Genomic DNA, 27,188 nt, shown 5'->3' with positions numbered 1-27,188 from the left:
CTCTGTACACTTGATCTTCCCTGAAATTTCACAAACAACATGGGATTGTTACAGACAAGAGTTTACAAAGGAAGGGGATTTTTCTTGGATATAGGAAGGACAGATGCCTTCTAGTTTATAATTAATCTGTTAATGGAATGATGTTCTCTTGGGGGAGGAAAGCATCCTAGATCTCTTTTGAGGGATATGTCCATTGTTTTTGACCCCCCAAAGCCTTAGCAATTTTCAGATTAGCAAAATTGAGGATGGCAACTTACTATTTTTAGTTTCAGGCTCCTAAGCCTCACTGTTTAAGGCTCAATGCAGTGTTATTCCCAAAGGTAAGTGAGCAGGACAAAATATGATGCCACAGCCCTAGAGAGGCCTATGATAGGATTTTCTAGGATTTGGGCGACTTCTTCAGATAATTCTTTTGAGTTCAAATTCAGTTGAATGTGAGGAACATTCAATATTATTTTCCTAGGGAAGGATGGCAAGAACACTTCAAGAAAAGAAAATCTAAGTTTATACAGCTAGTTGAAAAGACTCAAAGTCATATCTAAGTCTAAAGCCCATTTATCAAATTTTTTTTTCACCACTTAAACCAGAAGCACAGGTAAAAGACTATTTGATTTACCAAGAAAGAGGCTCTTAGTGCTCTTTAATAATTATAATATGGAGGTGAGAGAGTTGTTTAGTAGGTGGAAGCAGAGGTAGGAGAGGAAAGGGATGTGTGTGTGTGAATGGACATCAGCTTGTCTTATTCTGTATCTGGTGGCTGTGAGGAGTGGGGAGGACCTCTTGGAAGACAGCTGGCAGAGTCTGAAGTTGGCAGTTAAGAAATCATGTGACATGGACATAGCAAAGCTCTTTTCTGAAGTGTGTTTATATAGAAATGGCAGGAAGATAGTGTTCCTATGTAGTGGCACAGCCCATTTTTTTTCTCCCAACAGAACTGGGCACATTCCTGCTCTGGCATCAGTGTGTCACATCAGTAACTTAGTGATGTAACATCATGTGAAGCTGGTTGTTCAGTGAGTTTAATTGTCAAGTCAAATGTATAAAGAAAGGCTTTCTGAAATGCACTTGTGTATTTGCAATGCAATTATTAACCTTGCTGAGCCTCAGTCTTGTAATTTGTACATTGGGAGCCCTCTGAAACTGAAGTGTGTCTTTAGGATTACAGATGATGTAAGGAGTTTAAATATAGCCAGACTAACCAAGCACTCAGAAACAAACAGCTAATATAATAGTTTGGGATAAAAGCACAGATGCCAATTTTTCTTTTTATGACCTCTCCTCTCCTTTATCAAATATCTTCAAATATATCTGAAAATCGGTACACCATAAATTCTATACATCTTGGTTGAAGAAAATTTCCATCCCCAAATTCTGATCTCCATAGTATCCTGCCAATGACCTATGCAGCTCTTTGGGGATCCTTAAATAGAGAAAGAGGTAGGGAGTAATTTTTAATTTTGAAAAAAATGAAAGTCTTAGAAATGGTTATAAAATTTATAGGGAATGAAGATAAATTTAGAGAAATGTTTCAATGAAAACATGAAAGCAGCCACCTCAGCACAATGATGATGAAAGAAAGAAGGGAGGAAGGGACAAAGAAAACAGGAAGGGTAAAGAAAAGAAAGGAAAAAATTGCAGGGTGTGGAAAAGAGATTTTAGGACTTGGGAGACCTATGAACCAAAGCGGAAGCAAAACACTCCCCAAATGGTCATGTCACTCGCTTTTCCCCATGGGATATTGTTCCTGTAGTAATATAGAAACTAACCCCAAAGGGGGTCAGGTGTACAGGAGAACAAGACCTCTGTTTCCACAATTTGTTCTTTATTCCCAGGAGTTGATCTGCAAATAAAGCTTGTTTTAGAGTCCATTGTTATGAAATTGTTTCATCACCTGCCAATTATTAGGAAACATCAAAAATATTTGGTGATTTGAAAGAGCAGGCAGCAGACAAGCAGAGGCTCTGAGAGCCGTTCCATCGCTGCAGACATTACTAGACTAATACTTTTTCTCTGCTCGTGTTCACGGAACCGAAAGTAAGCTGCAAGGTGGGCTGGTCTGTGTCCACATCTGGCGTGCCCCCGCTGTCAATTACTCCTCTCAGGCAAGCCAGTGACCTGCAGCAGAGTCAGGTACCACCATCGTTAGCCAGTTGTGATTGACTGCCTGTAATGTGACATGCCAATCGCTTCCCACCTCTGTCTGTCATGTGTTGCTGTAGACAACTTTCGCATTTGCTTTTCTTCTCTGTGTGTAGGGGTTGAGGGGATGAGTTGTGGCAGTCTGTGTTTTCATCCAAAAAGGAGTCTTTCTTCCCTGTGATTGGTGACCCTTTCTTTGCTGTCTGTTACCAAATCGTTTTTTGTTGTGGTTTCCATCATTCTGTAATATAAATGTAGTAAACTTGTATTAATAGTTCTGTGTATCAGTTTACTATTCCTGGCTTCTATAAAAGCAGATTTATATCAGTGTAAAGGATGCAAACACAGGTCTAAGGCATTTCAAAGCACCTGCCTAGTGACTTTGTCTTCAAACTCTGTGCTGGCCTACAGGATCAAACGAAGTATCTCTGAAGGCTGGTTGACCTAAGGCTCATTGGTTTGCAACTATATGGTTTCTAATATTTAGTTCTTCCCAGAGATAAAATGAGGAATTGCCTAGCAGGAAAAAATGAATAAGGCTCACAGAGGTGGAGAAATAGCAAAAAATCCCGAATTAAAATAATTGAGAATCAAGAGGCTAAATGAGCTACTGTTGCTTTCTCCAGTTAGCTGTTCTAATGGTTGTTGATCATGTACTCTAGTGTATGGTGATGGTCTTAGAGTGTTACAGCCGAAGGGATATGGTGACATGAAGGGTAGAGAGCTCTACACACGAGGTCCTCACTTTTACAGATGCTGCTGGAACCCAAAGAGTCTGAGTGAGTCTCAGTGATATGTGCCAGGAACCTCAGTAAGTTTGCAGAAGGACCACGTCTAGAACCCAATGATCACATGTCTTGTAGTAGCTTATTATTTGATATTAGAGACTGAAATATGAATTTGCTGTCCGTTTTGTTTCTACCAAGAAGAAACTCACTTTGGATGAGTGCCTATGAAAATCATTCATTAACTTGGGGGTCTTTCCCCTTTGGTCAATCAGGAGGAGCTGCCTTATTGGCCAGCTGCTTGGAGCTAGAATGTACTGAGGTCTGTGAGCAACGGGACCAGGACGGGCTGCAAGAACCCAGGTGACTGTTAGGGTGAATGCTGGAAAACAGGGAGGTGTCTTTTTGTTTTTGCTTTAACTTGGTCTTAATTGTTTTGGGTGCATTAGAGAAATATTATACCCACTGACATTTGAGCCAGTGACAAGTGACCTCCAGCAATGCCTTTAATCTTGCCTTCCAAACACTTCTGTGGCCTCTTAGTCAAATACCATGCGGAGTCTAATTCCTAGTAAGATTTTCAGTGATATTAAATTTATCTCAGGTATGTTCCCAATTATCTTTGTTGCCTAAATAAATGATGTGTTTTATCACAGAAACTGATTTGATTAAATGTTGTTCTTTCTTTACTTCCATTAGTAGCTGCAGAACTGTAAGCTACAAAAAAAAAAAAGAAAAAAGAAAAACTTTTGATTTACTGTACTGTTCCCCACTGTTATCTCTTTCTCCAATTCATAATAAAGAAGTATTTTAGTGGCATTGAGGAATATTGATTTAGATGTTCCTGAACCAGTAAGTTATGTTATGAGATTTGTGCCTAAAACTTTGAGTCACTATTGTCTCAAAGTATGCAAAGCAAACTTTGCTAACAATGCTTTTGCCCTTGTTAGGTCTGTTATTTCTAGTTGCTACTGTTCACTCAGTTCTCCTCCTTTGAAGCAGTTAATTTTCTAAGAAAGTTTCTAAGGAACATTTAGGATACTTAAAACTAGAATTGGGTGTTTTGCTTTAGTTAAGACTTACTAAATTTTTACCAAATTTGGTTATTTAAAACGGGCACAAACCTTCGAAAATATCAATTCAGGTTGATTTTGTAATTATTTATTTAAATAAGAAAAATTCTTGACACATGAACTCCTATCACAAGTAGTCCATCAGTGGAAGAAGCCAAAACAGCTTTACAACCAAATACCCACATTAGATTAAAAATGTATCAGGCAAAAATCCTCAAATGTGAGATGTGTTTTTTTTTGTGTGTGTGTGTGAGGGCATCTCTCATATTTATTGATCAAATGGTTGGTAACAACAATAAAGTTCTGTATAGGGGAGTCAATGCTCAATGCACAATCATTAATCCACCCCAAGCCTAATTTTCGTCAGTCTCCAATCTTCTGAGGCATAACAAACAAGTTCTTACATGGAGGACAAATTCTTACATAGTGAATAAGTTCTTACATGGTGAACAGTACAAGGGCAGCCATCACAGAAACCTTCGGTTTTGATCATGCATTATGAACTATAAACAGTCAGTTCAAATATGAATACTCATTTGTTTTTTATACTTGATTTATATGTGGATACCACATTTCTCTCTTTATTATTATTATTTTTAATAAAATGCTGAAGTGGTAGGTAGATACAAGATAAAGATAGAAAACATAGTTTAGTGTTGTAAGAGAGCAAATGTAGATGATCAAGTGTGTGCCTGTAGACTATGTGTTAATCCGAGCTAGACGAGGGCAATAAACATCCATGTATGCAGAAGATTTCTCTTAGAACATGAGGGGGGAGGTTCTAAGCCTCACCTCTGCTGCTCCCCATTTTCTCACCAGATGGCCCCCTGCGACTGTGCCTGTCTTAGGTTGTTCCTCCCTTGAGGAATCTTACCCGTCTCTGGCTAACCAGTCATCTTCCGGGGCCATACAGGGAAATGTTAAGTTAGTAAGTGAGAGAAATCTTATTGTTTGAAAAGGTTAGCTTTTTACTTCTTTGCATATTTATGCCCTGTGGCTTCTATGCCCAGCATTTGTCTTGAGGTGTCTTTACCACTTGGAAGAATTATGATACTCGGTAAATTCGACATGTGGCACGAGTTCTATTTAAAGGTTGTGATTAGGTAGGAAGAAGAAAAGCTATAGAAGTAGCAGGCAGAAGAAAACCTGGGAAGATTGATTATTTCTTTGACATATCTTCTTGTAGAGTAACTTCAGCATGGATAGGTTTTAAACTACTAATTAAATTGCGCACACACATTAACATAATAGGAATACAGTTACCTAACCAAAGCATACCTGTAATTACCAGCCATCTCCAGTGAAACCAAGAAAACCAGTTAGGCACCTTAGGCATTTGTGAAAACTTATCTATGATATGGTGGATATTGTCCGAGTGAACTTAAACAGTCTGAGAGAATTCAGATAAACTAGAACAACCCATTCCTGGGGACTGTTCATATCCCATATGTTCTTTTAACGATAAATAGTCTGTGGTTGTAAGATTTTGGAGTGCTACAATTTGCACTTCTCCTAATTCTTGGTTGAGTTCCAACAGTATAGATCCAGTCCAATTTTTGTTTTACTGTATGCACAGGCCAGCTTAGATATCTCCTTCATCATTCCCATGGCAAGTCCAGGAACTGGTGGGATGAGTGCATCTACACCTGTGACAGTGCGTGGATCTTTGTTGGAGTTTTTTTTTTTTTTTTTTTTGCTGATCATCTTCTGTCATGAGTCTTCCTGAGAGTGCTGATGTTGGAAGTTCTTTTTCATATCATATCTTAGTTCATTTTCGGGGTAGCCAAATTAGGCTTTGATCCTCTGTATAAACACAAACAGACCCTTTGCCTACACTTTTATATGCCCTTTATATCATTGTGTAGAACTCATTAGAGGTCACCACATAGGAACTGCTTTTATTTTATTTATTTATTTATTTTTTAATCATTAATCTACACTTACATGACGAATACTTTGTTTACTAGGCTCTCCCCTATACCAGGTCCCCCCTATATACTCCTTTACAGTCACTGTCCATCAGCGTAGCAAACTGTTGTAGAATCACTACTTGTCTTCTCTGTGTTGTACAGCCCTCCCCTTTCTCCCACCCCGCTATGGATGCTAATCTTAATACCCCTCTTTTTCTGCCCCCCCTTATCCCTCCCTACCCACCCATCCTCCCCAGTCCCTTTCCCTTTGGTACCTGTTAGTCCATTCTTGAGTTCTGTGATTCTGTTGCTGTTTTGTTCCTTCAGTTTTTCCTTTGTTCTTATATTCCACAGATGAGTGAAATCATTTGGTATTTCTCTTTCTCTGCTTGGCTTGCTTCACTGAGCATAATACCCTCCAGCTCCATCCATGTTGCTGCAAATGATTGGATTTGCCCTTTTCTTATGGCTGAGTAGTATTCCATTGTGTATATGTACCACATCTTCTTTATCCATTCATCTATTGATGGACATTTAGGTTGCTTCCAATTCTTGGCTATTGTAAATAGTGCTGCAATAAACATAGGGGTACATTGGTCTTTCTCATACTTGATTGCTGCGTTCTTAGGGTAAATTCCTAGGAGTGCAATTCCTGGGTCAAATGGTATGTCTGTTTTGAACATTTTGATGTACCTCCATACTGCTTTCCACAATGGTTGAACAAGTTTACATTCCCACCAGCAGTGTAGGAGGGTTCCCCTTTCTCCACAGCCTCGCCAACATTTGTTGTTGTTTGTCTTCTGGATGGCAGCCATCCTTACTGGTGTGAGGTGATACCTCATTGTAGTTTTAATTTGCATTTCTCTGATAATTAGCGATGTGGATGGAGCATCTTTTCATGTGTCTGTTGGCCATCTGTATTTCTTTTTTGGAGAACCGTCTGTTCAGTTCCTCTGCCCATTTTTTAATTGGGTTATTTGTTTTTTGTTTGTTGAGGCGTGTGAGCTCTTTATATATTCTGGATGTCAAGCCTTTATCGGATGTGTCATTTTCAAATATATTCTCCCATACTGTAGGGTTCCTTTTTGTTCTATTGATGGTGTCTTTTGCTGTACAGAAGCTTTTCAGCTTAATATAGTCCCACTTACTCATTTTTGCTGTTGTTTTCCTTGCCCGGGGCGATATGTTCAAGAAGAGGTCACTCATGTTTATGTCTAAGATTTTTGCCTATGTTTTCTTCCAAGAGTTTAATGGTTTCATGACTTACATTCAGGTCTTTGATCCATTTTGAGTTTACTTTTGTATATGGGGTTAGACAATGGTCCAGTTTCATTCTCCTACATGTAGCTGTCCAGTTTTGCCCGCACCACCTGTTGAAGAGACTGTCATTTCACCATTGTATGTCCATGGCTCCTTTATCAAATATTAATTGACCATATATGTCTGGGTTAATGTCTGGATTGTCTAGTCTGTTCCATTGGTCTGTGGCTCTGCTCTTGTGCCAGTACCAAATTGTCTTGATTACTACGGCTTTTTAATAGAGCTTGAAGTTGGGGAGTGAGATCCCCCCTACTTTACTCTTCTTTCTCAGGATTGCTTTGGCTATTCGGGGTCTTTGGTGTTTCCATATGAATTTTTGCATTATTTGTTCCAGTTCATTGAAGAATGTTGCTGGTAGTTTCATAGGGATTGCATCAAATCTGTATATTGCTTTGGGCAGGATGGCCATTTTGACGATATTAATTCTTCCTAGCCCCGAGCATGGGATGAGTTTCCATCTGTTAGTGTCCCCTTTAATTTCTCTTAAGAGTGACTTGTAGTTTTCAGAGTATAAGTCTTTCACTTCTTTGGTTAGGTTTATTCCTAGGTATTTTATTTTTTTTGATGCAATTGTGAATGGAGTTGTTTTCCTGATTTCTCTTTCTGTTGGTTCATTGTTAGTATATAGGAAAGCCACAGATTTCTGTGTGTTGATTTTGTATCCTGCAACTTTGCTGTATTCCGATATCAGTTCTAGTAGTTTTGGGGTGGAGTCTTTAGGGTTTTTTTATGTACAGTATCATGTCATCTGCAAATAGTGACAGTTTAACTTCTTCTTTACCAGTCTGGATTCCTTGTATTTCTTTGTTTTGTCTGATTGCCATGGCTAGGACTTCCAGTACTATGTTAAATAACAGTGGAGAGAGTGGGCATCCCTGTCTAGTTCCCGATCTCAGAGGAAATGCTTTCAGCTTCTCACTGTTCAATATAATGTTGGCTGTGGGTTTATCATAGATGGCCTTTATTATGTTGAGGTACTTGCCCTCTATTCCCATTTTGCTGAGAGTTTTTATCATGAATGGATGTTGAACTTTGTCAAATGCTTTTTCAGCATCTATGGAGATGATCATGTGGTTTTTGTCTTTCTTTTTGTTGATGTGGTGGATGATGTTGATGGACTTTCGAATGTTGTACCACCCTTGCATCCCTGGGATGAATCCCATGACACTTGGTCATGGTGTACGATCCTTTTGATGTATTTTTGAATTCGGTTTGCTAATATTTTGTTGAGTATTTTTGCATCTACGTTCATCAGGGATATTGGTCTGTAGTTTTCTTTTTTGGTGGGGTCTTTGCCTGGTTTTGGTATTAGGGTGATGTTAGCTTCATAGAATGAGTTTGGGAGTATCCCCTCCTCCTCTATTTTTTGGAAAACTTTAAGGAGAATGGGTATTATGTCTTCCCTGTATGTCTGATAAAATTCTGAGCTAAATCCATCTGGCCTGGGGGTTTTGTTCTTTGGTAGTTTTTTGATTACCTCTTCAATTTCGTTTCTGGTAATTGGTCTGTTTAGATTTTCTGTTTCTTCCTTGGTCAATCTTGGAAGGTTGTATTTTTCTAGGAAGTTGTCCATTTCTCGTAGGTTTCCCAGCTTGTTAGCATATAGGTTTTCATAGTATTCTCTAATAATTCTTTGTATTTCTGTGGGGTCCGTCGTGATTTTTCCCTTCTCGTTTCTGATAGTGTTGATTTGTGTTGACTCTTTTTTCTTCTTAATAAGTCTGGCTAGAGGCTTATCTATTCTGTTTATTTTCTCGAAGAACCAGCTCTTGGTTTCATTGATTCTTGCTTTTGTTTTATTCTTCTCAATTTTATTTATTTCTTCTCTGATCTTTATTATGTCCCTCCTTCTGCTGACCTTAGGCCTCATTTGTTCTTCTTTTTCCAATTTCGATAATTATGATATTAGAGCATTCATTTCGGCTTGTTCTTCCTGTTTTAAATATGCTTGGATTGCTATATACTTTCCTCTTAAGACTGCTTTTGCTGTGTCCCACAGAAGTTGGGGCTTAGTGTTGTTGTTGTCATTTGTTTCCATATATTGCTGGATCTCCATTTTGATTTGGTCATTGATCCATTGATTAATTAGGAGCGTGTTGTTAAGCCTCCATGTGTTTGTGAGCCTCTTTGCTTTCTTTATACAGTTTATTTCGAGTTTTATGCCTTTGTGGTCTGAAAAGTTGGTTGGTAGGATTTCACTCTTTTGGAATTTTCTGAGGCTCTTTTTGTGGCCGAGTATGTGGTCTATTCTGGAGAATGTTCCATGTGCACTTGAGAAGAATGTATATCCTGTTGCTTTTGGATGTAGAGTTCTATATATGTCTATTAGGTCCATCTGCTCTACTGTGTTGTTCAGTGCTTCCGTGTCCTTACTTATTTTCTGCCCAGTGGATCTATCCTTTGGGGTGAGTGGTGTGTTGAAGTCTCGTAGAATGAATGCATTGCAGTCTATTTCCCCCTTTAGTTCTGTTAGTATTTGTTTCACATATCCTGGTGCTCCTGTGTTGGGTGCATATATATTTAGAATGGTTATATCCTCTTGTTGTACTGAGCCCTTTATCATTATGTAGTGTCCTTCTTTATCTCTTGTTACTTTCTTTGTTTTGAAGTCTATTTTGTCTGATATTAGTACTGCAACCCCTGCTTTCTTCTCGCTGTTGTTTGCTTGAAATATGTTTTTCCATCCCTTGACTTTTAGTCTGTACATGTCTTTGGGTTTGAGGTGAGTTTCTTGTAAGCAGCATACAGATGGGTCTTGCTTTTTTATCCATTCTATTACTCTATGTCTTTTGATTGGTGCATTCAGCCCATTAACATTTAGGGTGACTATTGAAAGATATGTACTTATTGCCATTGCAGGCTTTAAATTTGTGGTTACTAAAGGTTCAAGGTTAGCCTCTTTAGTATCTTACTGCCTAACTTAGCTCGCTTATTGAGCTGTTATATACACTGTCTGGAGATTCTTTTCTTCTCTCCCTTCTTATTCCTCCTCCTCAATTCTTCATATGTTGTGTGTTTTGTTCTGTGCTCTTTGTAGGAGTGCTCCCATCTATAGCAGTCCCTGTAAGATGTTCTATAGAGCTGGTTTGTGGGAAGCAAATTCCCTCAGCTTTTGTTTGTCTGGGAATTGTTTAATCCCACCATCATATTTGAATGATAGTCGTGCTGGATACAGTATCCTTGGTTCAAGGCCCTTCCGTTTCATTGTATTAAATATATCATGCCATTCTCTTCTGGCCTGTAGGGTTTCTGTCGAGAAGTCTGATGTTAGCCTGATGGGTTTTCCTTTATAGGTGACCTTTTTCTCTCTAGCTGCCTTTAAAACTCTTTCCTTGTCCTTGATCTTTGCCATTTTAATTATTATGTGTCTTGTTGTTGTCCTCCTTGGATCCTCTCTGTTGGGGGTTCTGTGTATTTCCATGGTCTGTTCGATTATTTCCTCCCCCAATTTGGGGAAGTTTTCAGCAATTATTTCTTCTAAGATACTTTCCATCTCTTTTCCTCTCTCTTCTTCTTCTGGGACCCCTATAATACGGATATTGTTCCTTTTGGATTGGTCACACAGTTCTCTTAACATTGTTTCATTCCTGGATATCCTTTTATCTCTCTCTATGTCAGCTTCTATGCGTTCCTGTTCTCTGGTTTCAATTCCATCAATGGCCTCTTGCATCCTATCCATTCTGCTTATAAACCCTTCCAGAGTTTGTTTCATTTCTGCGATCTCCTTTCTGGCATCTGTGATCTCCCTCCGGACTTCTTCCCATTTCTCTTGCGTATTTCTCTGCATCTCTGTCAGCATGTTTATGATTCTTAGTTTGAATTCTTTGTCAAGAAGACTGGTTAGGTCTGTCTCCTTCTCTGGTGTTGTCTCTGTGATCTTTGTCTGCCTGTAGCTTTGCCTTTTCATGGTGATAGGAATAGTTTGCAGAGCTGGGACGAGTGACGGCTGGAAGAACTTCCCTTCTTGTTGGTTTGTGGCCCTCCTCTCCTGGGAGAACAGCGACCTCTAGTGGCTTGTGCTGGGCAGCTGCGCGCAGTCAGGGTTTCTGCTTCCTGCCGGGCTGCTATGGAGTTTATCTCCCCTGTTGCTGTGGGTGTGCCCTGGTTCGGGCCTCTGCTCCAAAGTGGTGGAGTTGCATTGGAGGGGGAGCGACCTGGAGGCTATTTATCTCCGTAAGCGGCCTCCCTGCTCCCTGCAGCCCAGGGGTTAGGGTGCCCAGAGATCCCCGGATTCCCTACCTCTGGATTAAGTGTCCCACCCTGCCCCTTTAAGACTTCCAAAAAGCACCTGCCAAAACCAAACAACGACCACAAAAAAAAAAAAATTTTTTTTTTAAATTAAAAAAAAAAAAAAGTGGCCGCTCGTTTTTCTTTATTCTCCGGCGCCAGCCTCAGGCATCTGCTCACTGGTCTTGCTGCCCTGTTTCCCTAGTATTGGGGGCCCTATCCCTTTAAGACTTCCAAAAAGCACTCGCCAAAATAAAAGAGCAAAAAAAAATGGTCGCGTGCTTTTCTTATGTCCTCCGGCACCCGGCCTCCAGTGCCCGCTCACTGTTCTTGCTGCCCTGTTTCCCTAGCATCCAGGGCCCCCTGGGCACGTACTGTGTCTGCACTCTGGCCCAGATGGCTGGGGCTGGGTGTTCGGCAGTCCTGTGCTCCGTCTCCCTTCCGCTCTGCGTACTCTTCTCCCACTGGGAGCTGGGGGGATGGGCACTTAGCTCCTGCCGGGCCGTGGCTTGTATCTTACCCCCTTCGCGAGGCGCTGGGTTCTCTCAGGTGCCGCTGTGGTCTGGATATTGTCCTGTGTCCTCTGGTCTCTATTCTAGGAAGGGTTGTCTTTGTTATATTTTCATAGATATATGTGGTTTTGGGAGGAGACTTCCGCTGCTCTACTCACGCCGCCATCTTCCGCCCCTCCCCCCAAGATGTGTTTTTTTAAATCATTCCATTAAAAACAACAAACATCCTCTTATACTGATGATGTGGCCGGCCAGTGTTCAGGCCTCCTGTTTTGAGAAAGACAATTTTTAGGAATACAACTAGCAAAATCAAAGACTGAATGGCGGTGCAGCCTGCACACAGTGAGCAAGGACCTCAAGAAACCTGTGGTTTCTGGCTGTGCTGCTCAGGGCTGGGGCAGCCTGAACAAGCAGAGACACCTCTAACAATTCACAGTAGTCTTCATTTCCGTTTGTCCCTCCCAACCCTACATAATCCTGTGGACTTCATGGATAAGGAAGGCAACATATTTCATTTCCTCCACACACTTTCAACAAAATTTTTTTTCTGCCTCTCCAAATTATAAGTACATTTGATGCATACATTAAGTTGAGCTGTTGCTTGACATTCAAATGGAGAGCATTTGAAACTAAACGTTCTCAAGCTGAAAGAGATCTCAGAGACAATCTCATCTAGCCCAGCATTTCATGAAGGATGAACCCAAATCTCAGGAGGGTAACGTGGCTTTTCCAGTGTGTCACCATTAGTGTGTAACAGAACCAGGGCCAGTCATCAGCATTTACTTATTCCTTCTCTGGTCTGGTTTTTGATGAGTCACACAGACTCAGGCACGGACCCTCCCTGTTACAGAACACTATGTGAGAAAGGGAAGCCCAGAGAAGCCGCAGACACATGAGTGTGTATAGTGTCATGCCCACATAACTTTTTATTTTTTTTCTCCAGTGGAATATAGCCAGGGGTTTATTCCTTGTTTTCATTATTCCTGAAAAACATCAGAAATGCTGGAGATATGCTGTTGCCATAAAGTACATATGCAGCGTAATTCTCAAAAAAAAAAGCTTAAAAATCAAATGTGTGAACTTCATATGGATCCTGTGGCTGCCGTACGAATATGCCTTGAGGAGCACTAACTGCTGAGAGTCACTGGTGAAGGCTGCACTCAGCAATGTCACTGTGTCCTATGGAAACCACACTTTCCACTGAGGATAATGTGCGCCAGAGAACCTGAGGCCAAACTAGTCCCAGAGACCCAGGACTCTCCCAACAATGGAATTTGGCTCCAGGGCTCTCTGGTGATCTTGCTGAATTTTTCTTAGACTACAGGGCAGTGGGTGGGGCCTGGGACTAGTGTAGGGCACTTCCATCCATCCTTCCATATCTATTTCCATCCCTCAGGGTCAGCCTTGCTTCACAGACAGGTCTCCTGGTCCTTTCTCAGCTCCTTCCCCCTAGAAATTTCCTCTAATAAAAATCTTTGCATGTGTAACTCTGAGCTGGAGAGTTTTAAGAATCATCTCCAGGTTGCCAGAAAAAGGCCTTTTAACTCATTTGTTGTTGTTCAGCGTCTTTGTTGTTCTTTCTTCTTTTTGCCTCTTTTAACTAGATAGCAACTTCTATCCCAGTAGCCTGCAGCCTGGTGGCCTTCCTGTCCACTCCTAACATGCTTTGCAGTACATAGGTCATTAGATCTCAATGTTGCTACCCTCGTCTGTTTTCCCAGGGGCGTCCTTGCTAGGCTGTCCATCTGCTGCCAAGATAAGATTAGAAGGATTTTAGTGGAAGCAGCAGGAAGTATTTTCAGGCTGTTTCATCCTAGCAGTTTTCTTCAGTCATAATTTAGGAGAAGCAACCACACTTGATAAAGAGGCTCCTTAAACTTACCCATCTTCATAGTAGATATTTTGTATTTGAAATTATAATAAAAATCTTTGAAGTCAGACAATTCAAGCAGAGTGCAGTGTAAGGAGCCCAGAAACATTATAAATATATGAATACAAAGCTCTGTTATTTACTAAGTCACAGGAAGAGAACTGAGCTTCGGGGAGAAGGAAAGAATGTGCTATAATTAATGCCCGACTGGTGACTACCTAGAGATGGCCACCAGAGGAGTCAGGGGGAAATACTATCACTGGGTTCCAGCAAAAAGTAGAATCGAGCGGTAGGGAGTAGGTTGTGCAATATCAGAACAACCACAGTGGGAAAATAATGGCACTCATTTCTAATACCCTAAGTTATTACTTGGAAAAAGAGAAAATAAAAGGCTTACCTGTGAGATTGAGGGAGGTACATAATGTTAATAGCCTGCTATCAAAACATGGGAAAAACAGTCTTCTGTATTCCCAGCTCTCCGCCTTATTCTGAAAGCAGAGACGGCATCAGGTCCCTTTGTATCGCCTTTTATGTGAGGTTCTCTCTCTCTCTCTCTTTACATATATATTTTTTTCTGGAAAGACATTTTATTAACTTGAATTTACACACATAAGAGGTGATTTACATCGCTGCGATTTGTGTGAAGAGGTTTCACTTGTCTTTTACAAAAAAAGTTTGTCATGAAAATACTCAAATACACTAAACAATAGCCAGAGAACTCTAACAGATCCCCATAAAAACCATCATTGAGCTTCATCATTTACCAGGATTTGACCAAACTTGCTTCGTCCACCTTCTTTCCTCCCTCCCATCCTTCCTTCTTTCCTGCGTTCCTCCTCTCTTCCTCGCTCCAACTCCACTTCTTGCTGTGATAAGTGAAACTCCAGACATATGGGTCCTTTCATCTCTACATCTTTGTCTGTATGCACTTTTGAAAAAACAAAGACCTTTGCCTGCATAACCAGTGCGCTCTGGGCACTTGAATGGGAACAATAAGCCCTTGGTAATATCATCACCTAGTCCCCCAGATTTAGATTTCCCTGACTGCCTCAAACATGACTTTTTCCACTTGGGGTTTTTAGAATTTAAGCTTTGTTGTGTCTACACTGATAAGTAAGAGGAGAGCTCGTGGAGGTATTTGCATGGCTAATGCTAGATTGGAAAGGGGGAAGGAAATTAAAGACAACCCCTGGGTAGCTAGTACTGGTGCTGTGTGTATGTGGCCATAAAAGTGATTCTGTTTTGTGTTCACTGCCCTATCTTAGGACACCATGGACTCTTGAGGTGGTTCCAGGAAGATGAATCATTTGCACACTAAATCCCAGTCGAGCCCCTGGGACAGTGGGTTCCTTTGCTGTAGGCAGGAGTTAGAGGTAAAATTCCATGATTTTTCTTTAAATTGTGCCTGCTGTGTTAGACCATTATGACCAGCAAGTTTATGCAATCACTATAGCTCATGGCTCTATGTATTTAAGCATATATGGTATATTTATTTCCATTATCTGTATTGGAAATTATGTAATTAGAAAACACAGAATTAGGAAATGTTATTTGCAACTAGTTGGATGAAATTGAAGGACACGTGCTAAGTGAAATAAGCCAGAGACAAAGACAAATATGGAACACTCTCACTTATATGTGAAATCTAAAAGAGTTCAACTCGTAGAAGCATAAACTCGAATGGTGGTTGCCATTAGTTGGGGCTTTGGGGAATTGAGGGTGGAAAGCTTCAACTATGCAAGATGGATAAGTTCAGGAGATCTAATATATACATCTCACATATACCAGAAGAGCAAGTTCTACACCTCAAATATATATACATTTTTTGTCAGTTACACATCAAAACTGAAAGAAAATTGAGATAAAATTTAAAAGACACAAATAGCATAGCAGATACATAGGGAAGAAGAAACTGATATATAGGACCTGGTAAGGACATTTAAAAGAACAACACTGATGATAATGATAATATTTGGAACAAAAGCTAATCATTAGAGAGAGCCCTTAGTCCTTTTTTTTTGCCTTCTCTGCTACTTTAAGTCTTATTCTTCACCCTTCCCAACTCCGAAGAACGAATTTTCAGTTTTTGGCTACTACCTCCAACCAAAGATGTCTGTGTGTCATCCAAGAAGCAGTGGTTGGGCGCCTACCTAGTGTCAGGCAGTAGGGATTGTGATCAATAAACTAGGGCTCTTCCTTCCATGAGATCAGTCTAATGGGGAAGAAAAAGGTGCTCTAGAATGATAAGCTAAGACAATTAAATTCCAGTAGGTAGGGGATTGGCCGTGCTTGCTCCAGTCGGGAGGTGGAAGGTGAGCGGGACACAGGGACCTGTGTTCAAGTGAGAATGTCAGCGCCTAGCATTTATAGGGGCTCTGCGAGCATGGATTGGACACAAGGCTGCCAATGCGCGCGAGCAAGGCAGGAAAGGCTTAAATGGGACCATTCCCAAGCGGGATGAAAGATGAGGCCGACTCCGAAGGTAGGTGGACTCCTCATAGCGAAGGAGCGCCCATGTCACTCCCTCTTGCTGCAGGCTCTCCTCCCTCTCCCTGTCCAGGAGGCGAGGCCGCGGCTTGTGGCCCCTGTAGGGGCGCGAGGAGCGGCCGAAGCGAAGCTGGTGCCCTGTGGCACGGAGGGAGGCTCTTGAGCGCGAGTGGCTGGGCTGCTTTCCGAGGCGCGGCTACGGCCGCCACGCTGACGGCTGAGGCCATTCCGGTCCTGGCCGGAGAGGTGCTCTATATTTTGAAGATCACTATGCCCACAGGGTAGCAATTAAATCCAAATTAAAGGAAGCAAAAGTAGTTATTGAAGGAAGGAGTCCCTGTAGTCATCAATTCCAAAATCTATTCAAGTTTACAGTGAAAAGAAGGACATTCCTCACTTTTCATAGGCACTTGGGTTCTCCGCTGGTCTGGCTTTCCTCCCCATTCCTTCAGTGACCAGGTTTAATTTATGGGAGCTCCAGCTTTGTCTTCAGAAAAATCCTTTTAGGAATAGTAGGGATTTTTTGTGTGTGATTTTGTATGAACCTGAAAGCCGGTACTATGGGTCAAAGATATAACCAATAATAACAGCAAATTGACACTACTAATACACAGTGCTTGAAAGTCTTTATTTGTACTTATATGTTCTTCACAATAACCATTAAGATATTGTCATTATGTCCACTTTATAGAAGTGAAAATTGACACATAAGAAGGTTAAGAATTTACATCAGAATCACCCATTTTGTCCACACAAAATCACATCTTATGTGTTGTTCACAGAATGCCACTTGAGCGGTGGTATGGACAGGAATCAACCTTAGGAATCTGATTCCAGATTTTGCACTCTTTGCTCCAGGACTCTGGAATCCATGCTTTCCATCATTATCACTTCTCAAAATGTCCCCTTTATCTAAAATACTTTTCAAGGTCTCTTTCCAAGTACTGCATCTCATCTGCTCTCAAATAAATACTCTCTGCTCTCCCCAGTCCTAAAAAGCTGTTCATTTGAATCCACCACCTATATGTGGGCTGCCCCCCATATTGCCCTCATTTCTTCAATTTTCCCACTTGACCTGCTATGTCCAACCTTTCCTCCTCCCCAACCCCATCTCTTTCTCCCTCTTGACTCTCCCACCAATACCTAAGTAGCTGCCTCTGTGAAAGATGACCCGTGCCCTTCTGCTCACTAAATTCAGAGGCTATGTCCTTGAGTTAACTGCGAGCAGTATCTGCCATTACGTCCTCCTGGTCACTCTTGATCCCTTTTCCCAGAGGTTATACCATCTCTCCTGGATTTTTCTTCTTTCTAATTTTAGTTTGTCTGTTTCCTTTTCCTTTCCCTCACTCTAGGTATGTGGTGATATATGCTCTCTCCTCTGTGCTGTGCATTTCTCTCTGTAGTTTCACTTTCTCTGCATGGTCTCCTCACTGGATCTTCCCAAAATCTACATCTCCACAAGATGTAACTATATCAGTTACAAAGCAGCCAAATCTGAATCTTCAGGTAAAGGCCTGAACGTCATGTATTTTTAAAGCTACTCAGGTGTTTATAATGCCCTGGCAGGGTAGAATAACACTGACAAAGGTCTATGTATTGACATTTTAAGTGAATTTTATTAAGAGAAAAGTAATTACACAATTTATAGTGTAGCTACTGTTATAGTCAAGTACTAGTATTAACTATTCTACTAGTACTAACCTAGCTACCAGTAGAACATAGGTAGAACAAGTTTCTGTGGGAGGGGCAGCTCCTGCTTTCCATGGTCCTCCCGAGCTGTGAGCCACAGCATTCGTTATTTCAGTTGCAGCATTTCAGGAAATGAATTATCTCACCATCTGATGAAAGGTGTCCCTCTTGTATATCATGTTATCAGAGACAGGGAAAATCATCTGTTTACTTGATTTCCATAGACAGACTCTCCGAATGTATGCTTTCCTTAAAATTAGGGGAGATGCCTATGCTTTGTAATGCCCAACAGGAACAATTACAAAGATAATGTTATGTAAAACATCTCATAAAATATCTTCCACCCACCCTAGAATCATGTCTCACTGTTCTCTAAAGACTTTTCTTTTATTTCTTCTGGGAACCTCCTTCCTTTGGCTTCCTCCAAATACCATCCTTCCCATTTTATTTTCCTGGGCTATTTAGCTCTGAAGTCTCTTCACAACTACAAGCCTGACTTTGCAAACCAAAGGATTCCACTATGCTCTGCCATCTAGCTTTCCATCTTTTAGTCAAAAAAAAAAAAAAAAAACCCCAAAAACCAGAAGGAAAAAAAAATGGAAAGGCTTAGACATTTTCATATTCTCCCACCTGTGCCTACAGGAAATACACTTATATTGTCCAGTGATATAAATCATGCGATGTGCTTTAGGATATAAAAGGAGTCACAATAAAATTTGGTTTAAAATAGCAATTTTTCTCTGAGAGATTTGCTTTTATGGATGGGTATAAAAAATGTTAATAACAATGTTTATCTCTAGGTAAAGTATGGATTTGTATGCTGTATTACTTAGAAGATAAAGTTCACTTATCTTCTAAATATTTTATTGTATGTTATATATAAATCACATAAATTTGTATAAAATATTTTATAAATATGCATTTATATATATATATATCATATATGTGAATTATATTATATATACATTTTATAACCAGAAAAGGCATGAGTACAGAAAACATTCTAGTCTCTTCTGTCACCTGCCGTTCAGTTATTTCAAAATTATTACAAAATACTTCCAATAGACTGATCAGAATTCATAAATACTCCCTGACCTCTTACACCAACTTCCTTTCCCATTACTTCATGTAATCTCCTTTCATTTTTGACTTAGATCTCACCTTCATTTTCTTTCATTCGTGCATCTATCCATTCACCCATTCAACAAAGATTTATTGGACCTCATTGCAAGAGATACCATGCTTGGTGCTGTGTAGCCAGTCTATAAAATCTTCATTTTTTCCTTTTTAAATTATTTTCTTCTTAAAAAGAGTCTGTGTTCAAATTCCAGCTCCCCCTCTTTCTAGTGGTGGAATCTTGTACAAGTTACTTAACTTCTCTGTAAGATATTAATAATAATTTGAGCAAGAAAACTTCTTTAAAAATACATATTTCAGCATAGAACTTTCAAAAGTATAGTCTATGGAGACATATTTTAAAAAGAAATATATTAGGAGAGGAAAAAGAGTCTATGATGCCATATAAGCTTTAGCACAAACTCTGAGGATTGAGGAACAAGTGGGAGAATTTCATTGATGTTGTGTTGACTGGCAACATTCCCTAAAGTATAGACAAAAGAGAAGTTGTGGTAACTAGGTAACTACACATTGTGGTGAGCGTTTAGTAATGTATATAATTATCAAATCAGTATGTTGCACACCTGAAACCAATAAAATATATTAACTCTGCTTCAATTTTTAAAAGTCCTATAAGGAAGGTTTTTTGCTGGAACATGGTAAGAAAAGCTTGTTTCAGCTCTGAAGTAGATGCTAATAGATGCCTGGCAATCAGTCTTTAGAAAATTCCTATTACTGTGTTACCCAAAGTTTTTTTGTTTTCTTCCCTCAACCAATTTCAGGGTTCTCTTCCTTGAGAAAAATATAAACAGAGGATTGAAGGTGGATAATGATCTTTTCTAAAAACTCACATCCATCAAAAGAATCTTAAAAGCTAAAGATGGCGAATAGACATTTTCCCATGTGTAGGGTTTCCCAGCACTCTATTCAGACACCTCCAGCCACGTGGTATGCCTGTTATCTAGGCTGGGAATTGAGATTTCTAGAACTCATTGTCCTCATCACAGAGAAACACATGTGCCCTTCAATATCCAGAGGCTGAGGAGCTTTTCTAGTGTAAAATTTTATCACTATTGTGCCGGAGTCCAGCTCTAGCTGAGGTGTGGGTCACGAAGGAAAGGACAGTGTCGGTGAGTGAGGAGACGAAACACCCATTTAAGGTTGTAGCATCTCCTGACATCAAGCGGCAGGGTCTTTATTTTTATATCTTTTTAAGGTTTACATAATGTTAAACGTTTTTCTTTAATCATGAATAATACAATCCTTTTTCTGTCAGTTTACATAATTCCAGCTTATTACCCTTAAGTAAGGATCATCATTTCTTCTAATAGTAGCCATTTAACATTTAATTTTTAACTTTCCCCTAGTCTATTGTGATTACTAATTTATGTAAGCTACGTGCTAAGTACTAAACAGAAAATGGCATGAGACAGTGTTTGGGCTAAGCATGTGGGCTATGATTTTTACTTATAAGCATGTAAAATTATATAGAGTTTAAGATATGTGTCTAAGGCTATATAAAGTTTAAGCAGGTTATATAAATGCAAGCTGTATGTCTTTTGGTTATTAAGTGTAATGCTATATTATTAATTAAATTCTATCTTACACATGTGGGTTAAGGCTTACATCTAAAGTCTAGGGATGGTACTCTTATCACATAAGTTTTAACATTCCTCAACATTCCTATGAATACAATAAAAACACCTTATTCTTTCATAATATTCATTCCACAATTTCAGATGTTCACACCTTTCCTCCTGCATCCACAGGCACTAGGGCCTTGCAGTCCTCTTTATCTTTTATATAATAACACTAAATCTGCTCTTACTACCTTACCATTAATATAATAATATTTTATCATAAATTTATTATAAACTTCTATATATGGGATAATTATAAATGTAAATCTTCCTATTTTGCTCATAAATTCTTTCTATGAGGGGGGTACCAAAGGTGTCTTCTAATATTATAAAGCAAAATAAAGGGGGCCCTGGGCAGTGGGGACTATCTTTATTACTTTGCTGTTTCATATAAGTTTTTTGGGAAAATGGGTTTTTCTATGGCCCAGGTTCCCATAACTTCTTCTCTGACAATATTCTAAATAATTCCTGGTTAGTCATGTTTCAGTTCTTACAAAGGGGAGGACAAACTGCTTCTAGTTTTAAGAGAGGCCTGGGTTGTCCTGCCTCACTTATTTGTGGCAGTATGCCTGGAACAGTTGGTCCCATAACATAGTTTTTGTTTCCGGAATTGCTGCTTTGATCAATATTTTGGGTTATGTTATTTACTAAAGATGAATAAATCTTAAATACAAAAGATTTCCCTTATATGAGCCCAACCACCAACATCATAATTGCAAAAATAAGTGCAGGAATTAGCAGGGGCCAGCTATGAGGTTTCCTGTTTTCAGGATTCCTCCTCGTACCTGAACCTTGTCAAACAGCATGAGCAGCATGGCCCACACTGCCAGTGTGTTTCACAGATCATCTCACGGTCTGATGAAGAATAGTGGTTTTTAATCCAATTAGAAAACTGCTCTTACATTGAAGGGAGTGCTTCAATAGAAATAAGCAAATCATACTTTTGTGCAAATTAGATATAAATTCAGCCCACTTTTCATACTAGCACTCTAGTAATTCTATGCAAATGATCTGTTCACAGGATATTTTCGCTTGGCACTAACAGCCAGTAAAAACAAGAGGTGTTCCAATAAATATTTGTTAACCTAATTTGCTCTCACCCCACAATGGAAGAAAGAACTGCTCTTAGAGTGTTTGATTTTTGCATCTAGCTTGTTTTCATATGAGGCCACTTGCTGCCATAGTGGCCGCTATTGATCTACTGATCCTTGGTTCCTCACCCAACGGAACTTATCTCCACATGTAGATGGACCCAATCACTTCTGATATGTTTCTACATGTACTATTACAGCTTTAAAATATTTTAATAAAATTTTAGCATTGGAAGTTTAATTTAAAAAAGACTTATTGTTTCTTGAACACACATTCAGTAAATAGAAGAGAGTAAGATAAAAAAGGGACAGGAGGAAATAGCAGTGCATCTGAAAAATCTAAGGCAACTTCCATCACTTTACCCACCAAAACATCTACATATCGATCCCTAGCCCTCCCTCACTGCCTCCCTCCTCCTTCCTCTCTCTCTCTCTCTCTCTCTCACTCACACACACACACACACACACACACACTTTTCCAGTGGTCTCCACCACTATTTTTTGTAATCTCATACACTCTTGAATGACACAGCCTTAGTAAAATCAGTCTTCTAAAAACCATATCACACTTTTGTTTAATAAAAGCCTAATTAATAGAAAACCAAGTTTCCAGACAATTTTGAGGGGCTGCAATGCTCCATAGTTACTTTACATGCCCTTAACTCAGTATCTTAGGTACATTTACAACCATATCAGGAAACGTGGAGCAAAGAAAAAAATTAACCCTACTTCCCTTGATCATGTTTCCTGTTCGGAAGCCCTCTTAGAACTTCTTAAACATCCGTGGACATGACATCACTCCCCAAAGAATACTTTTTCATATCAAGTCAAGACCACCTCATGAGTGTTGGGTAAAGAAGGATACTAAGCAAAGGACATGAAAACACCTGTTACTGGAGCACATGGGCTCAATACATAGTTTATTTGAGGTTATTGATATGCACATCATCCTCTTGGATATCAGTGTGATTATGAAATCCCAGTCTTGCTACCATGCCTAAAAGAAACTTTAAACTGGATGGATACAACAAGTTTTCTGAAACTCCAGGATTGCCTGAAAATATATTTTATTGATTCTACTTTGCTTCCAAATAAAGCATAACAAGCAGAAAATAAAATGATGTGGAGAGAAAAACATAGGTCACTGTTTACTTCTAGGGTTGTTCTATGAACTGTGCTTTCAAAAGCCCTGACCTGGAAGTGAGGCCTCAAGGCCTTTTTTTTCAGCTCTGTCCATCCAGCCCTCTTTTTGGCTCGATGAACTCATAGGTCCGTCATGGCGCCTTTGCCAGTGTTTCTGTGACTTTCAGTCTCTTTTGTCCTTTCAGCCTCTTAGTTATTCTATGCTAATACACTCGTCAACCCTTATTTAAAAAGTCATTCAGTTTTATTTTTGCAAGTTCAAAACCCATCTTCCTGATTGGTGGAAAAAAAAAGTCTTCTTGAGTCTGAGGAGCATATGATGTAGTAAATGCTTTAGATGTTTTGTTTATTTCAAGAAAATATGGATTGACAACAAACAATGTTAAGGACTTCTGCCCTTATTATAACCAAGAGGGTCACATCATCTCTCTGCATGCAGCGACTATCATTGTATCTTCTGTATTAGAAAGAAAAGGAAAGTCCAACTTTCACCCCAGTGTGAACATGAGCAAGGAACTCTACAAGGTCTCTCACATTCTTAACTGTCAGCAGCATAGGTCATGGCCTATTAAATGTTAATGCAAAATTAAGTATTTTCCCAGGTGATCTTGTTTCCAAATCCTCCATCCAATATGAAATAAACGTGACATGACATCCTTTTTAAGTGATCCAAATCATACCAGACCTCAGAAGAAACGAATCACAGACACTTAATAGTTATGCAGCTATTGCTTTCATTTATGTATTTGTTAAGCTATTTAAAAAATGCATCTGCAGTGAGATTGCTTTATGTTCACAGAATAGATTATGTATTAAGAATTAGGGCTTTTTCTTCTGAAGGTAGGAACAAAGGTCAACAATTTAATTACAAAGCCCTTGCCTAGGCTATGGTATTGCAGTGTAGGTCATTTTTCAGTGAGGAAAAGGCAGTTCTAAAGAACTGTTTCTCTTGACTCTATTTCAGTGCTGGAGAGTCAAATATCTCTTGTGTGATAATAAAACAAATGTTTACAAATTCCCTTAAGGAAAAGCAATGATTTCTCTTATTAAAATTACCATTTTTGGGGATTATCATGACTCGAGTATTGGACAGCTACTCACAGCCAAGAGCCTACTCCTCTTGTACATCACTTTTATTGCTCTGCATACATGTTTTTCCTGAAATAGAAAAAAAGTGAAAACTGATTTTGAGTCAGCTCAAAATTCAGTCAAGCTGAGAATCAGCTGAGAAATGCTGTCAGTTAAGCCAGCAGACAACAGCCACAACGACAAGGGCTCACGCTGCTGGGCTGCATAATGTCCAGCCTGGGGGAGAGCAGAGGTCAGAAAGTTCTTTGTCTTTGGCTCCCCTCACAGCTGTTCCCATCTTGGCCACTAGGAGGAGCTAGTGAAAAGGCAAAGCTGTTAAGCAGCTCTGCCTAGCTCAGAACCCTGCAGTAGCTTCTCATTTTCTTTAGGACAAAGAACAAGTTCGTTCCTAAGACTCACTAGGATTCTGCAGGTCAGGCTTTCTCTTTTTGGCTCTCTGCAGCGTTCTCAATTCTTTGCTTTCTAGGTTCAGTCATATGCTTTCTTTTAGCATTTTGATCTCACGGCCCTCTTACTGCAAGGCTATTATTGCACGTGCATCTGTGGAGGCCTCTGGCATTCTCTACAGAACATTACCACACCAACCCCATTCTCCATCCGTGCTCTGTTTATTCTTTTTATTCCAACTGATAACTGTTTCTCTGGGAAGCAATGTGACATTGCCTCTGTGACATCCCAGTCTGGATCAGAGTCTCTGTAATAAACTGTCAGAGAATGGCTGGTCTCCTTTACACTAATATCAAGTATGATAAACTTATTCTTTTAGTTTTTTGATAAATTCTATGTTCCCCAATAAATATGTAAGTTCCATGAATTTTCATTACATAAGAGAGTGACTGACACAAAGTTGCACTAAATAAATAGTTGTTTAAGGAACACAGAAATTAATAATTGGCGAGTATCGTAGCAAGGCAGATTTCCTTAAACTTACACTAGTCTGAATTAAACAGTGCTGGTGTTTCCTCCTGGTACAAAATGCCTCTGGCAGAAGCAAGACTTTCCCCAGGAACTTTCCAGCAAGAAGAATATGGAGTTAATGACTCAATGTCAGATAATTCATTATTAGCATGGACACAGATACAAGTTTCACAGAAAGAAACTACAAGATAAAAATCCCTCATGTTTTGTTCTTATTACATGCATAAAATCAATTTAAAAATTTTACACTTTTTCTTCCCATAGAAGTTAATAACAGGATTTAGGGTAAAAGATGGCAGTGTACGAAGGCAAGGCAAAAACCTCCTCCCAAAATCACATAGAACATGAAAATACAGCAAATACAACTAGCCCTGAAAACAACCTGAAGACTACTGACTTCCTACATCTGGGGAAGAAGACCCTACAGAAGAAGGTAAAGTGGCAAAGCCATGATCTGGTGAGACCCAAGCCCTTCCCCCACTCTGGCCCATGGGCAGAAGGAAGAGGAAAGGAGAGGGTAGGGAGTAGAAGCCCAGGATCCCTGAAGAGCTGGCCCTGGAGATCTGCTCTGGGAACATGAGCCCACATTGCATGATGCCCTGGTGATTGGTGGGGCTGGAAACACTTGGGGAGGAACACTTGGGGAGGCTGAGATACCAGCCTCCTGTGCAGAACAGGCATGCTGTACTGGCCTTCCTGAGAAAGAAGGCAGAGTGGGCGGTTTGAAAGACTTCCAGGCAGTGAGAGGGGTGACAGAGGGGCAATGATTGCACAGTGCTCTCTGCTTAGGAAAAAGGTTAGGTGGACAATATCTCCCCAGCCCACCCTCAGCCCAACAGGCTGAGGTTTTGGTAGTTTGCATCTTTCATAGAACTGGTTCATTTAATCTAAATTGTTAAATTTGGAATATAGTTGTTCATACTACTTATTTGTTTAATGGCCATGGAATCAATAATGAATATCCCATTTTCATTTATTGTATTGGTAATTTGTGTTTTACTTTCTTTGTTCCTTTCTTATTATGTTATTTTTGCTTGCTTTAGACCTGTTTTACTCCTTTTCCCTACTTGCCTAAAGTGGAAGCTTCGGCTACTGGCTTTAGATTTCTTCTTTTCTAACAAAGACATTTAATGCTATAAATTTCCATGTAAGCACTATTTTCATTGCATCCTCTAAATTTTGATGTAATATTTTCATTTTCCTTCAATAAAAAATGTTTTTTAAATGTCTCTCAAGACCTTTTTTTTGAGCCAGTGCTATTTACAAGTGTGTGGTTTAATTTCCAAATATTTGGGATTCTCCATGTTAGGCTGGAGGAAGGAAAAACAAGGACATGCAAACAGAACAGAGAGATGCCATAGGGGGAGAACAGACCAGACCCCAAGGTCCGTGCCTTATATGGGAAGGGGACAGCTCTTCCTGAATTCCATCCTTCTGATGTGCCAGCTAAGACCCGGATGTCAGCCTCCTCCCTCTTGGAAGGAAAAAAAGTTTCTAGTTGTCTATTATGTCACCTTTAGCCAATCATACCTCTCCATGTCCCCTAGGATAGCTTGCCCACTCCTCCCCCTCCTAATCCCTTATAAGCCCCCACCTCCCTGACCGGGTGTAACTTCCCCAGTCTGTAATACCCAGTCCACAGAACATCACCCGGGAGTTGCACTCAAATAAACTACCTGGCCCTTTGTTGCCTCTCTTCACCTGCTTATTTCGGCTAAAATTTATCTTATACTCCAGATGTGTTTCTGTTATTATAATACATTTTTATTGTTCTTTCTCTACTAGGTGAATTAAGACCAAGAAACATACCAACTGCAAAAAATGACAATTTTACTTCTTCGTTTTTTATTTGGATGCCTTTTATTTCTTTATAAGAGTGGTGAGAGTAGGTACCCTTGTCTTTTTCTGATCTTAGAAGAAAAGGTTTTTTCTTTTTTTTAACATTGAGTATGATGTTAGCTGTGGGTTTGTTACATATGAACTTTATTATGCTGAGGTATGTTCTTTCTATACCAAATTTACTGAGGGTTTTTTTCTTTTATCAAGAAAGGATATATTTTGTCAAATGCTTTTTCTCTATTGATATGATTATATGATTTTTATTTTTCATTGCATGAATGTGGTGTAGCACATTTATTCATTTGTAGATGACATGATCTCATACACAGAAAAATCCTAGACTTAAAAATCTGTTATAACCAAAGAATTGAGTAAAGTTGAAGCATACAAAATCAAAATA

The 27,188-nt window shown here is 39.7% G+C and overlaps 1 long non-coding RNA gene across 4 annotated transcripts; it reads left to right on the top strand.

Moving 5' to 3' along the window:
- The first annotated feature begins 920 nt into the window (after nucleotides 1-920).
- Nucleotides 921-26,571, top strand: LOC130684060 (uncharacterized). 4 transcript variants are annotated; one of them, XR_008998189.1, is made up of 4 exons: nucleotides 921-2,130; nucleotides 15,042-15,149; nucleotides 16,313-17,769; nucleotides 25,214-26,571. It is a non-coding gene; the product is annotated as an uncharacterized LOC130684060 (long non-coding RNA). The 4 variants fall into 4 exon arrangements; XR_008998188.1 differs by lacking the exon at nucleotides 25,214-26,571 and having other exon boundaries at nucleotides 17,046-24,336; XR_008998186.1 differs by lacking the exon at nucleotides 25,214-26,571 and having other exon boundaries at nucleotides 16,313-24,336.
- Nucleotides 26,572-27,188: the final 617 nt, after the last annotated feature.

This window comes from Manis pentadactyla, chromosome 6 (genome assembly GCF_030020395.1).
Source record: "Manis pentadactyla isolate mManPen7 chromosome 6, mManPen7.hap1, whole genome shotgun sequence".
NCBI classification, from domain to species: domain Eukaryota; kingdom Metazoa; phylum Chordata; class Mammalia; order Pholidota; family Manidae; genus Manis; species Manis pentadactyla.
Note: the sequence above shows the minus strand (reverse complement) of the source record. Positions and strands in the feature narration are given on the sequence as shown.